The sequence below is a fragment of the Macaca nemestrina genome, chromosome 4, assembly GCF_043159975.1.
Source record: "Macaca nemestrina isolate mMacNem1 chromosome 4, mMacNem.hap1, whole genome shotgun sequence".
In the NCBI taxonomy this organism is placed as follows: Eukaryota; Metazoa; Chordata; class Mammalia; order Primates; family Cercopithecidae; genus Macaca; species Macaca nemestrina.
Window position 1 is genome coordinate 186,062,122 of NC_092128.1, and position 13,170 is coordinate 186,075,291.

The 13,170-nt window shown below is 48.0% G+C and overlaps 1 long non-coding RNA gene across 2 annotated transcripts; it reads right to left on the bottom strand.

Annotated features, from left to right (window-relative positions):
* Positions 1 to 1,309: 1,309 nt before the first annotated feature.
* On the bottom strand, positions 1,310 to 12,544 carry LOC139363017 (uncharacterized). 2 transcript variants are annotated; one of them, XR_011622863.1, is made up of 4 exons: positions 12,030 to 12,544; positions 6,550 to 8,256; positions 5,787 to 6,298; positions 1,310 to 1,845 (listed from the first exon to the last, which is right to left on the bottom strand). It is a non-coding gene; the product is annotated as an uncharacterized lncRNA (long non-coding RNA). The 2 variants fall into 2 exon arrangements; XR_011622862.1 differs by having other exon boundaries at positions 5,787 to 8,256.
* Between the last annotated feature and the right edge of the window lie 626 nt (positions 12,545 to 13,170).

The following is a 13,170-nucleotide window of genomic DNA, read 5'->3' on the forward strand; positions in this document are numbered from 1 at the left end:
TGAGCGGGGGCGGGACGCATGCGCGTAGGGAGCACGTAGTGCGCGCGGAAAGCTCCGCCTTTTTGGTTTTGGGAACCCGCGCCCTCTGCCGGTTGCCTACCTGCCCGGCCCTCTCCTCGCTGGCCCGCCCTCCCGCCCGGCGCTGGCCCTGCTGGGTCCTGCGCGCCGGGGACTGGGGGCCGGCAGTGCAGACCGAACCCGGGGCCGAGGGGCTTCTCCACAGAGCCGCCTGGGGCTCGGCGCGGGGCGCTCCGCTCGACCCCTGCTAAGGGAGCATTAGGAAGTGCGGGCGTCCCCCTCCCTGAACCCTTGTGGGGCGGGAACCGTCGACCTAAAAGAAAAAAAAAAAGCTGAGGCAAACTTGATATAAGTAGAGAGGTTATTTGGACCGAGTTTGAACATTGCAGCCTGGGAGCATAGCTTCGAGTTGCCCTGAACTCGAAGGATTCGCAAGTGACGAGTGGGTTTATAAAGCTTAAGAGGGGGGCAGTTCTTAAATTGCTCACCAAGAATTTACGTGAAAATAACAGAAGCTATTGATTGGCTGTACGTTGTTGTTTGTATAATGATTCCAGGAAAGGAAGTTTATGGGTGAAGGCAGCGGGTCCGGAGCAACAGTGCCTTTAAACAATTGCCAGGCACGAGTGGGGACCATTGAAGCCCCATAGACGTGTCTCTCAGAGCCGGTTTAACCTCGCACACCTCACACAGCTCGGACCTCTGTGTTGCTTTTCTTTTCTCACACCCCGCTCTTCACCCTCCCCGAGCGCCTGCCAGGTGCGACCCCCCCCGCCCCCCCCGGGGCCCTGCACTCTTGCAGTTGCCTGGCCAAGGCCACCCACAGGTGGAGCTGGAAGGCCAGTGACCTGCCTCTGGGATACCCTTTCAGTCCCCTCAGGTCACAAGGCTGGAACCATTCCGTTGGAAGGGTTCTATTCCTCTCTCTTGCGTTATAACCCCGTCAAGCAGCCATTTTCTTCTGGTTTCCCACATTCATCAACTCACCTTCGATTTACCTAATTTCCAACGCAACTATCAACTCTGGTTAGGAAGAAGTCAGAGACAGGGCCTGCTTCACTTACCTCCTCCACAAGATGAGCCCCAGGCTGTGGGGCAGGATCATGGGGTCCTCTTAGCTCGGCTAGAGCTGAATGCTGAGCCCATGTGTTTGGGCGGATTTGCGTGTTAGAATTGCATTTCTCTTGTCAACAGAGCATCTTCCTACCTGGGAAAGATGAGCCAACTGGAAACCTGTGTTAGAAACAGTAGGGCCTCGGAGGTGTAAACCAAAAAGCATCTGAGACAGGGCTCCATCAGTTTAGAAGTTTATTTTGCCAAGGTTAAGGACAATGCCTAGGAGGAAAACCACGGTATCACAGAAACAGTCTGTAGTCTGTGCCTTTCTCCAAAGAGGACTTTGAGGGCTTCAGTATTTAAAGGGGAAAAGTGGGCTGGAGGGGAAAGCGGAACAGCGTGGTAATCCACACGTTGCAAGAGAAAAGAAGCAGGTCGAGAACAGTCGACTGTACAGCTCACACTCAGCAAATCAGCACTTTACATAAGAGAAGCAGCTGTTGAACCTTTTATCTGTAGCCATCTGCTTAGGAACCAAAGGAAAGGCAGCTGCTTACATCACTCAGCTTTCAGCTCTTTCTTTTCCTTTTGGCGGAGGGAACTGGGATCCTGAGTTTTATGTTCCTTTTGCAGAGGTGAGGCCAGATAAGTGATAAGACAGATGCCAGTCCAGCAGGTGGTCATGTCCAGAGCATGCAGCCTCGGGACACGGTCTGGGAACAGACTGCTGCAGAGTTGGAAGCTGGCAAGAGGGTCTCAGCTGTGAAGTCCCTGGGGTGGGGGAGAAGTGGTCGGAGAAATCAGAGGTAAAGTCTATGCGTGGGAACTGAACTGAAATCCACAGCTCTATAACAAGGTGTTAATCTGGTTACTAGAACCAGGGTAGATGATCAGACCAGGGCCACCAGTACCATCCACCCATTTTTCCTGAGAAAAGAAAAATACGGCAGTCTGAGCTCTGAGGTGTGCAGAATGATCAGGCCCAGAGAGGCAGGAGCGTGGGACTTCACTCAGCGCCCCTTCCACCATAGAAGCAACTGTCCAGGGCAATTATTTGATGGAATTTTTGCTCCTGACAGGCTGCCTCACCCATTATCTTTATGTTCACATGGAATTAGTGATACTAAGAACAATGCATAGCCAATCAGCACCTTCTGTATTTTAATGCAAATTCTTGCTGACAACTTAGGGACTGCCTCTTCCTTTTCCTTAAAAAACCACTGTAACTGCTGCTAATAGGAACGTATGTTCAGGGCAACCTAGGGGTATGTGCCCAGGTAGCCATCCTCAAGCTTTAGGCTCAAATAAACTCTATACTTAATCATATTTTCTGAATTTCATTATTTGAGGTTGACATTTTGGCGACCCAGATAGGACCTGAAGCAGGCCTTCAGGGATTGCCACTACTTCATCAATAGTTGGAGCCTTGGTACCAGCACAAATGACTGTTATTTACTCCACCTCACTGGGGCTGGCAGGGTCTCTGGTAAGGCCGGTCTTGGGATCTGAATCCTTCCAGCTTAGTTGAAGATTGAGACTTCTTACACACTAATAATTTGATAGGGTTGGAACTGAAGCTCTACTGGAAGGTAGAAGTTTCCATTTTTATTCTCTAGAGATTCTGTTGACAGCAGATTTGTGATTTTCACTTCTCTCTGAGGTTTTACTTATCTCTTTAGAGTTTGCAGCCTTTTCTCTCATTCGAAATGTGGTCAAGGAGAGAGTGTCATCTTTAAAACTGGCCACGTTCTGAAACTTAGTTCAATTGACAAATTTAAGCATTCTTTTTTTTTTTTTTTTTTTTTTTTGAGACTGAGTCTCACTCTGTCACCCAGGCTGGAGTGCAGTGGCATGATCTCGGCTCGCTGCAACCTCTGCCTCCCGAGTTCAGGCAGTTCTCTGCCTCAGCCTCCCAGGTAGCTGGGATTAGAGGCACCTGCCACCATGCCCTGCTAATTTTTTGTATTTTTAGTAGAGATGGGGTTTCACCATCTTGGCCAAGCTGGTCTTGAACTCCAGATCTTGTGATCCAGCCACCTCGGGCTCCCAAAGTGCTGGGATTACAGGAGTGAGCCACCGTGCCTGGCCACTTTCTTCTTTAGTGACCAGAATTCCTCCCCTTAGGCATTTTTGTCATTCAGAAGGAAAATCTAAATTATGGGCACTTGTACTTCTAAAGGAGACATCCATCTGCAGAAACGGCAGCTGGATTCATGTACAATACTTATGGTGCCACCTTCTGTCAATATCTAGAAACATGGTCTCACTTAACCCATGAAGACCCCAGACTACAATAGCTAAAATGGGGTGCCTTTAAAATACCTAAATTAGTTTGTGCACTCAATAGGAAAAAGCTGCATCTAAAATTTAAAAACTGAGAGAGCTACTTTTCAACAATACTTAGAAGCTCCTAAAAGAAGTTCTGATGGTCATTTCTTCACAAGAAGAAGACAAAAGATTATCTGAAACTATTTCATTTTTTGTTTGTTTTAAGACAGAGTCTGGCTCTGTTACCGAGGCTGGAGTGCATTGGCGCCATCTTGGCTCACTGCAACCTCCGCCTCCTGGGTTCAAACGATTCTTCTGAGCTGGGATTACAGGCGCCCCCCACCTTGCCCGGCTAGTTTTTTTTTTTCTTTTTTTTTTTTTTGAGACAGAGTTTCGTTCTTGTTGCCAAGGCTAGAGTGCAATGGCGCAATCTCAGCTCCTTGCAACCTCTGCCTCCCGGGTTCAAGCGATTCTCCTGCCTCAGCCTCCCAGTAGCTGGGATTACAGACATCCGCCACCCTGCCTGGCTAATTTTTTGTGTTTTTAGCAGAGACCAGGTTTCACCATGTTGGCCAGGCTGGTCTCGAATTCCTGACCTCAAGTGATCCACCTGTCTCAGCCTCCCAAAGTGCTGGGATTGCAGGCGTGAGCCATCATGCCCAGCTGTATCTCTCATTGTTTTACTTCTCCTAAGAAAACCAAATTCATGGTATTCTGAAGACCAGAGATGATTCAACAGGCAACAGCAGTTATATAAATTGATGACTTGACTGAGGTCTCATTTTTGCCACCCTGCGATGCCATCCCAATTTGGCTTTTGGCTTTCTTCACTGAAGGAATTCACAGAGATTCCTCACTGAGAGGTATCCTTCCCTGATATAATTTGGATATTTGTCCTCACCCAAATCTGACATTGAAATATCATCCCCGACATTGGAGGTGGGGCCTAGTGGGAGGTGGTTGGCTCACGGTGGTGGATTTCTCGTGAATGGCTTAGCACTCTCCCTTTGGTGCTGCCCTCACGATAGTGAGTGAGTTCTCATGAGATCTGGTCGTTTAAAAGTGTGTGGCACCTCACCTGCCACTCTCTCCCTCTCTCTCTCTCGCTCGTGCTTTCCCTTTGTGACATGCCCTCTCCTCCTCTACCTTTTGCCCTGATTGTCAGCTTCCTCAGGCCTCCCTAGAAGCTGAACAGGTGCCAGGACCATGCTTCCTGTAAAGCCTGCGGAACCATGTGCCAATGAAGCTTCTTTTCTTATACATTACCCAATCTCAGGAATTTCTTATTTTTATTTATTTATTTATTTATTTATTTATTTATTTATTTATTTTCATGCAAGATAGGTTCTTCCTCTGTCACCCAGGCTAGAGTGCAGTGGCACGATCATGGCTCACTGCAGCCTTCTCCTCCCAAGGCTCAGGTGATTCTCCCACCTCAGCCTCCCGAGTGGCTGAGACTACAGGCGTGCACCACCATGCCTGGCTAATTTTTTTGAATTTTTAGTAAAAATGAGGTTTCGCCATGTTGCCCAGGCTGGTTTTGAACTCCTGGGCTCAAGCCATCTGCCCACCTCGGCCTCCCAAAGTGTTGGGATTACAGGCGCGAGCCAGTGCAGCCAGCTGGTTATTTCTTTATAGCAACGCAAGAATGGCTTAATACATCTCCCTTCCCCTATGTGGGACAAGGCCATCTGATAATTAACCTTCCTAGCAACTCAGGACTAAGCTCCTGAACATAAAGGGCGCCAACATAATTTGCATTTTTCTATGAGGCTTTTTTTGAAAGGTCTTGATGAAAAGGGGAGAAATGGGGAAAAAAAATAGCACAGAGCCATCTGAGTTACGTGAGGTGTGCCAAAGTTACCAGGCCCAGAGAGACAGGAGTGTGGGACTTTTTGTTTTGTTTTTGTTTGAGACAACATAGTGAGACCCTGTCTTTATAAAAAATTTAAAAAAATTATCCAGGCATAGTGGCATGTGCCTGTGGTACCCAGCTACTGAGGACAGAGGATTGCTTGAATCTGGGAGGTTGAGGCTGCAGTAAGCTGTGATCTGTAATCACACCATTGCACTCCCGACTGGGTGACAGAGTGAGACCCTGTCTCAAAAAAAAAAAAAAAAAAAAAAAAGAACCCACTGGTGCTAATTGGAGCATGTGTCTTTTCAGGGGAACTTGAATCTAGGCTCCCAGGTGGCCGTCCTTAAGCTTTGGGCTTGAATAAACTTTGTACTTAATCATATTTTCTAAATCTCATTATTTAAAGTTGAGAATTCATTCCTCCCTTCATCTGTTCATCCATATGTCTGTCCTTTCACCCACCTATCCACCCGTATATCCATCCACCCATTTGTCTGTTAGTCCATCCATCCATCCATCCATCCATCCATCCATCCATCCACTCACCCAGTCATCCATCCATCCATCCATCTGTCCTTTTACTCACCCATTTATTTGTCCGTCCGTCCGTCCGTCCATCCATCCATCCGTCCGTCCGTCCGTCTGTCCATCTATCCATCCATCTATCCATCCCACTGAGTCATCCATCCATCCATCCATCCATCCATCCGTCCGTCCATCTTATATTTTGGGGGGCATGTCTGATGTGTCATACTGTGGCAGGTGTACAGACACAAATTTGGAAGACAGATCTCCACTTAGAATTCTGCCAGGCACCTCAGCTCAACATATCTCCAGCTGACTTCATTTTATCCTCCTCCTCCCATCTCTTGACCTTCTGTTCAAGCATTTAGTAAATGCCAGTCATCCACAGCCTGAGCCCACCTGGGTTGCCCTTAGTTGTCTGACTCACATCCATTCTAATTCCTTGGCTTCTCTCAACCATCTCTGCTCCTTTTCCTCCTCTCGGCCATTCCTGAGTGTACCTCGATCACTACAGCAGTATCTATGCTGTTTCCTCCTTTTCTAGGTGACCATTTGTCCTTCTGCCAGAGGGATCTGTGGGAAATACAGATTTGATCCGCTATTTCTTGCTGGGAGCCCTCCATGGCTCCCAGTCCCCGGAATGCGGCGGGCAACTTTCAGCTCCTGGTCCTGGGAGCCTCCCACCTGTGCACAGTGTGTGCTTCCAGGGCCCATGCCCACTCCCTCCTTCCCAGCATTCCAGTTTGGCCCTTGAGGCCTCCTCAGAGTCATCTCCCTCCCAGATGTGCAATGCATTTTGGGTTCTCACAGCTTCCCCTCCTTACCTGCAAAGGTTGAACAGACCTGGATCTGATATCCTGCTTTGCCACTTCCTCCTGCGTGACCTTTGTTATGAAGTTCTCTAGACTTAGGGTTTCCATTGGCTAATGGGATCAGCCAACCTGCCTTCGAGGAGTGGACGAAGCTTGGCACTTAGTAGGCGCCCATGAGGCATCTGAAACCGCCCTTGTTGAATGATGCTCTAATGGAGTGTTGACATCTCTGTCCTACTAGACTGTAGTTGCTTTGAGGAATCCAGTTCTGTCTTTTCATCCTGATTCCATGGTGGGACAGACCCGCAGGCCCTTATCAGCAATTCCAAAAAGCAAAAAGCTGGGAAAATGAAAAGGCTTTTTTTTTTTTTCCTGTAAACTTGGTGCCAAAATTTGCAAAATCTGACCTGACCCGAGGTGTTGGCAGCATCCCAACACTCCCTCTGTTGTAGGCACCTCTGCTGGTTGCTGACATTGTATATGTTTTAATTTTTAAAATGCATTTGTCTTTTTGTGACCTTGGGTTTCATTACACTGTGAATTCATACAAAAAGGGTTACATGTACCCAGTGCTCGCTGTGGGAAGGACACACGGAAACACCCTCTTTGTCCATAGTGCAGAAACCATCAGTGATGTTGGGAAGCCATCAAAAGACAAGCAGCTGGGCTGTGCATGGTGGCTCATGCTTATAATCCTATCACTTTGGGAGGCCGAGGTGGGAGGATTGCTGAGGTCAAGAGTTCAAGACCAACCTGGCCAACATAGCAAGACCCCCTCTCTATTAAAAAAAAGACAAACAGTTGAAAATTTACAATAATTGTGATTACCAAGAGCCATTGAAATATGGAAAACATGAGGCCAGTGGTGTGTGGTGTAGGGAGGGAGATCTTAACCAGGAATGGGTGGAATGGAGTTGGCAATGAAGAAGTCACCATATGCCACGGAGTGGTTTGTTGGTTATGAAAGAAGCTGGAATACAGCAGGAAGAACTGAACTTTAAAGGTGAGTATGAATATTCAAGAAGTGTCATGGTGTAAAACAATCTGCATAGCTGTGGTGGAAAGGCTTCTTTTCTGCTCAGGAAACAGCTGAAAATTACATTGATGGGTTCGTTTCCTATGAAAACCTTAGTCTCAGCCAGGCATGATGGCTCACGCCTGCAATCCCAGCACTTTGGGAGGCCAAGGCAGGTGGATTGCTTGAGCCCAGGAGTTCGAGACCAGTCTGGCCAACATGGCAAACCCAATCTCTGCAAAAAATACAGAAATTAGCCAGTCATGGTGGTGCATGCCTGTAGTCCCAGCTACTCTGGAGGCTGAGGTAGGAGGATCACTGAGCCCAGGGAGGTTGAGGCTGCAGTGAGCCAAGATGGTGCCACTGCACTCCAGCCTGGGTGACAGAGAGAGACCCTGTCTGAAAACCAAAAAACAACAAAACCTTAGTCAGAACAAGTCTGTGGCGCTGATGAGTCAGGCAGCTCCACCTGTGCTCTTTTCTAGGCAGACAGGATGGTTGAGGAGAGTCACAACAGGCGTCCAGGAGGAAATGCACGGGATGATGCTGGCCAAAGCTGGCTGTGGTTGGAAAAAGCCACTGGTGTGAATGATGTATGCTAGCTAGTATGCAAGGGAACATATACTGGGAACCCAAGCCATGTTTTCTGCATGGTTTAATAATCCTTTGCATCAGTGCCAGGAATTCACTGCAGATAAGCTGGTCTGGAAGAAAAATGAACATTTTGTTATTTCTGCACAGCTGCTCCACACATTCCCTTCCTGAATGTCTTTTGAAAAGCAGTATTTCTGACATTGACTTTTCACCAATTTGTGAAGGGAGTTTTACACTCCAATAAGAGTGAATGTAAATGCTTTTTTGGGGGGAAGGGGGAATCCTGCCATTAACAGAAGCAGGGCTTCCTAAGTTCACTCACAAGGCTGCCGTTCACACCGTCACAGATGCTCGGACAGAATGGACAGCTCTACTAACGTGCACTCGGTTGACTGTGTGAACCCCAAACATTTGAGACAGGCCTCAGTTACTTTAGAAAGTTTATTTTGCCGAGGTTGAGGATGCACACCGGTGACGTGGCCTCAGGAGGTCCTGACGACATTTGTCCAAGGTGGTCAGAGCACAGCTTGGTTTTAGATATTTTGGGGAGACCTGAGACATCATTAACACATGTAAGATGAACATTGGTTTGGTCCGGAAAGGTGGGACAACTGGAGGCAAAAGTGGGACTCAAAGTGGGGAGGGGGTTTCCAGGTCATGGGTAGATGAGAGACAAGTAGTCGCATTGAGTTTCTGATGAGCCCTTCCAAAGGAGGCAACCAGATACTCATTTATCTCAGTGAGCAGAGGGGGGACTTGGAGTAGAAAGGGAGGCAGGTTTGCCATAAGCAGCTCCCAGTTTGACTTTTCCCTTTAGCTTCCTGATTTCGGGGGCCCAAGAGATTTTCCTTTCGCAGCTGCACGAGCACTTTGACCTAAAACAATTCTTGAAACCGAACCTGGAGATAAAGCCCATCTATGGCAGAAGAAGGTGATAGCAAACCGCATTATTGACCCTCGCAGTTTATCAACCAAAAGGGGAAGTGGGGAGAACGTCACAGAGAAGAGATGCCGAACCTTGAAATGGGGCACCTCTGTGCCTGCCTTGCATGATGGAGAAATTGCTGGAATAGGCTGAATACCAGTGAGAATGGGAGGGGAAAGGGGAGGGAGATGTGGACCCTGGGGAGCCCCCACAGACTACCTGGCAATAATCTGTGGCCTGCTAATTGCTGGCTTCAAGGACATTTATCAGTGAGCAGGAGGACCCCTGAGTTAGAGAGGTGCTTAGGTGTGGCACTGCTGATGTGGGAGGAAGTGCTGAGAAGCCCATTGACATGGTGCTGCCCTGGGACTTCAGCGACTCTTCTTCAACCCATCCTCCATGCTGCCTCCAGCCCTATGATCTCAGCAATACATCACTGCTGTGCCACCTTTCCCAAGACCCTCAAGGAGCCGGACGTAGCCTGACTCATTGCATGTATGCATACAGGTGTCAACCTAAAATAATCAAAAGGGCCAGAATCTAGTTTAAGGAGAGTTTATTCAAGTGCAAAGTTTAAGTCCAGCCACCCAGGAAGCACAGATTCCAAAGAATGGAAGTCAGTGTTCTGAAGTGTAGGTTTGGGACCACGTGTATAGATAAAGTTTACGGAAGCTTACCAGAATTTCAACATCTTTAGACTTTAATGTGTAGTTTCAATGGTCTGATTAGTCGAGGTGGTCTTTTTCTTTCACGAAAGGTGTATTTGGCCAGGCACAGTGACTCATGCCTGTAACCCTAGCACTTTGGGAGGCCAAGGTGGGTGGATCACCTGAGGTCAGGAGTTCAAGACCATCCTGGCCAACATGGTGAAACCCAGTCTCTAGTGAAAATGCAAAAATTAGCCGGGTGTGGTGGCGAGCACTTATAATCCCAGCTACTCAGGAGGCTGAGGCAGGAGAATTGCTTGAACCTGGGAGGCGGAGGTTGCAGTGAGCCAAGATCGTGCCACTGCACTCCAGCCTGGGCAACAGAGCCAGACTCTGTCTCAAAAAAAAAAAAAAAAAAAAAAAAAGAAGAAAGGTGTATTTAATCTTCCACACTGAAAATGCAACAGTCATGAGGTCTTTGCGCCATCTGGTCTGAGCTGGGTACAGGACAATGAAGGAGGCAGGTAATCTGTAACAGAGATTGATCAGTGATGGGAAGGAGGAGATCTGATCAGAGATCGATCAGTGATGGGAAGGAGGAGGTCTGATCAGAGATCAATCAGTGATGGGAAGGAGGTGGTCTGATCAGAGATCAGTCAGTGATGGGAAGGAGGTGGTCTGATCAGAGATCGATCAGTGATGGGAAGGAGGAGATCTGATCAGAGATCGATCAGTGATGGGAAGGAGGAGATCTGATCAGAGATCGATCAGTGATGGGAAGGAGGAGATCTGGTCTCTGGGAGACTGAGGCAGGAGGATTACTTGAGCTCAAGGGTTCTTTTTTTTTGAGACGAGTCTCGCTCTGTCACCCTGGCTGGAGTGCAGTGGCGCGATCTTGGCTCAATGCAACCTCCACTTCCCAGGTTCAAGCGATTCTATTGCCTCAGCCTCCTGAGTAGCTGGGATTACAGGTGCGTGCCACCACGCCTAGCTAATTTTTGTATTTTTAGTAGAGACGGGGTTTCACCACATTGGTCAGGCTGGTCTCAAACTCTTGACCACAATTGATCCACCCGCCTCGGTCTCCCAAAGTGCTGGGATTACAGGTGTGAGCCACTATGCCTGGTCGAGCTCAGGATTTCCAATCCAGCCTGGACAACACAGCAAGATCCTATCTCAAAAAGAAAGAACTATGACAATACGACTTTGCAGCTTTTCAGAACATCATTAACCTTGCAGCTCTTCATGTTTCTCCTAGTCATGTCCAGAACAAGGACCCTGGGGAATAGAGTTAAGCTGTAATCTAAGAAGCAGAATTTGCAAATATGCTATTGACTCAGTCTCCAGGGCTTAACGTCCCCTTTGGTATAATAAATTTAGAGGGTTCTGAAATTTTATTTGCTTTTAAACGACTTTTTTTTTTTTTTAAACAGACATTTAGCTTCACTTGAACCTGTGTTTGAAGCTTTAGTGAACATTGTCCTTGGGAGTAAGAAGTACTAGAAAATTTATGGTATGTGGTTATCTTGCTATTTCATGAACTACCGTATTACCATATAAATCAGCTGGAAGCAAGCTGTCATCCTGTTTATGGGATATTTGTTCCACTTAGCATGATGAATTTGGCTGCAGGAATATCAGTATATTTGCCTTTGGAGTCCTACCTCAGACCCCTGATGGGGGCTATGCAATCTATAGTACTTGCTTTTATTTGTTTATTCTGCTGTAAATGGTTCATTTGAATGTTTTGTTTGCAAAAATAGCCTTAATTTTCTCTTCACTGTTTCCATGCACCTTAGAAATAGGACTTCGCAGCCGGTTGTGGTCATACACACCTATAGTCTCAACTACTTGCAAGGCTGAGGCGGGGGTGTGGCAGACCAGGTCTCACTAACGCAGGCCTCCATAACAACTGTTTCAGTACTGACCAAGTGGTTAAGTTAAATACTAAAAGCGGAAAGAGCCAGCGCCCTTATACAAAGGCTGGAATGTAACAAAAGCCCACCAAGAGGTTTGCCCAGGCCTTTCCTGGGCTTTAAAGCACGACAAGATAACAAAGGAATTCTCAACAGGACCCATTTAGAATTAAACAAGTTTTACTGGGGGGTCTGAAGAAGCTCCCCAGGCCTCCACAAACAAGCTCTATTGGAGACTAAAGGAACTCCCTAAACCTTCATGACTTAGCAGGAGGCCAGATCCGGGTGATCACCCCAGCACCTGGACCCAGCTAGATTAATTAAATTCACTGAGGCTCCAGAGGAAGGTCCTCAGGACTCAGACCTTAGTTATAGATCAGAAGTTAATTACTTACGTCTTTAGATGAACGCACACTGACGCGTAGGCATAGAGCTTAGCAGGTATACAAGTTCTGGAAAACGCTGTAATTTTGAGTTGTTCTGGTGATAATTTCCAGGCCTTCTCTCTGTAACTGGTTACAGAAATAAAAACTCCGTTCTCTCCCAGTTCATCTGCATCTTGTTACTGGCACATGAGCATAGGTGGTTTACCCTCAGTTTTGGTCTGTTAACAGGAGGATTACTTGAGCTCAGGAGTTCTAGTCCAGTCTGGGCAACAGAGCAAGACCCTGTCCCAAAAAGAAAGAAAGAAATGATGCTGAGTTTTCTGCTCTTTAAATCGATGACTTTGCAGCTCTTCACCTGAAGAGGTGGCATCTGTTTCCCCTGTTTGAGTGCGGTACATCTAGGAGAATGGCTTTGAGCAGTGGTGTGGCAGACGTGACTGTAGGCCAGCCCTGAGCTGAAGCTGCCGGGGACTGCACACTTCCTCTCTCAGCTCTGCCAACTGCTGCAACGTGCCTGGGCCAGCCCGCTGGAGCACAGAGCCCAGTGCATCGGGACAGCCCACATCAACAAGGCCCACCTGTCTCCACTGCAGGTGCGTGAGGGTGCCCGACTGAGAGTAGACAAACCGCCCAGCAGGTGGCTTTTCAAGCGGAATCACAGACTAGCTCCATCGCTGTGGTGAAAGTTCTCCCCAGTGCCAGGATCCCACTTGGCCCCTGACTGCTTGAGCAACCGATGTGACAGCCATCTCTCTGCAGCCGTGCGTGTCGGCTGGGCTGGAGCCAGCGCATCAGGAAGTAGACACAGAAGTGGATCAGGAGCAAAACATTCCTGAGAGCTGGCAGAAGCTGGCGTCTGGAGCTGCTGGGATGTGGGGATGGGCTCTCTCAGCGGCGGAGGCACGGATCCTGGCGGAACCCACGGCTGCTTTGTGCCTTCGATGCTGCTCCCGGCCAGAGCAGTTTTCCGTCTCAAACCCCGTACTGTGTGTCTGTTCTTTCTCATTTTTTACTTAAAGGAGAAGAAAAAGGTGACTATGTGTACGTGTTGGTGGCACACATAACCTAGTATTAAGTATTACAAAGTCTTACAGGCAGGGCACGGTGGCTTACACCTATAATCCCAGTATTTTGGGAGGCTGAGATGGGC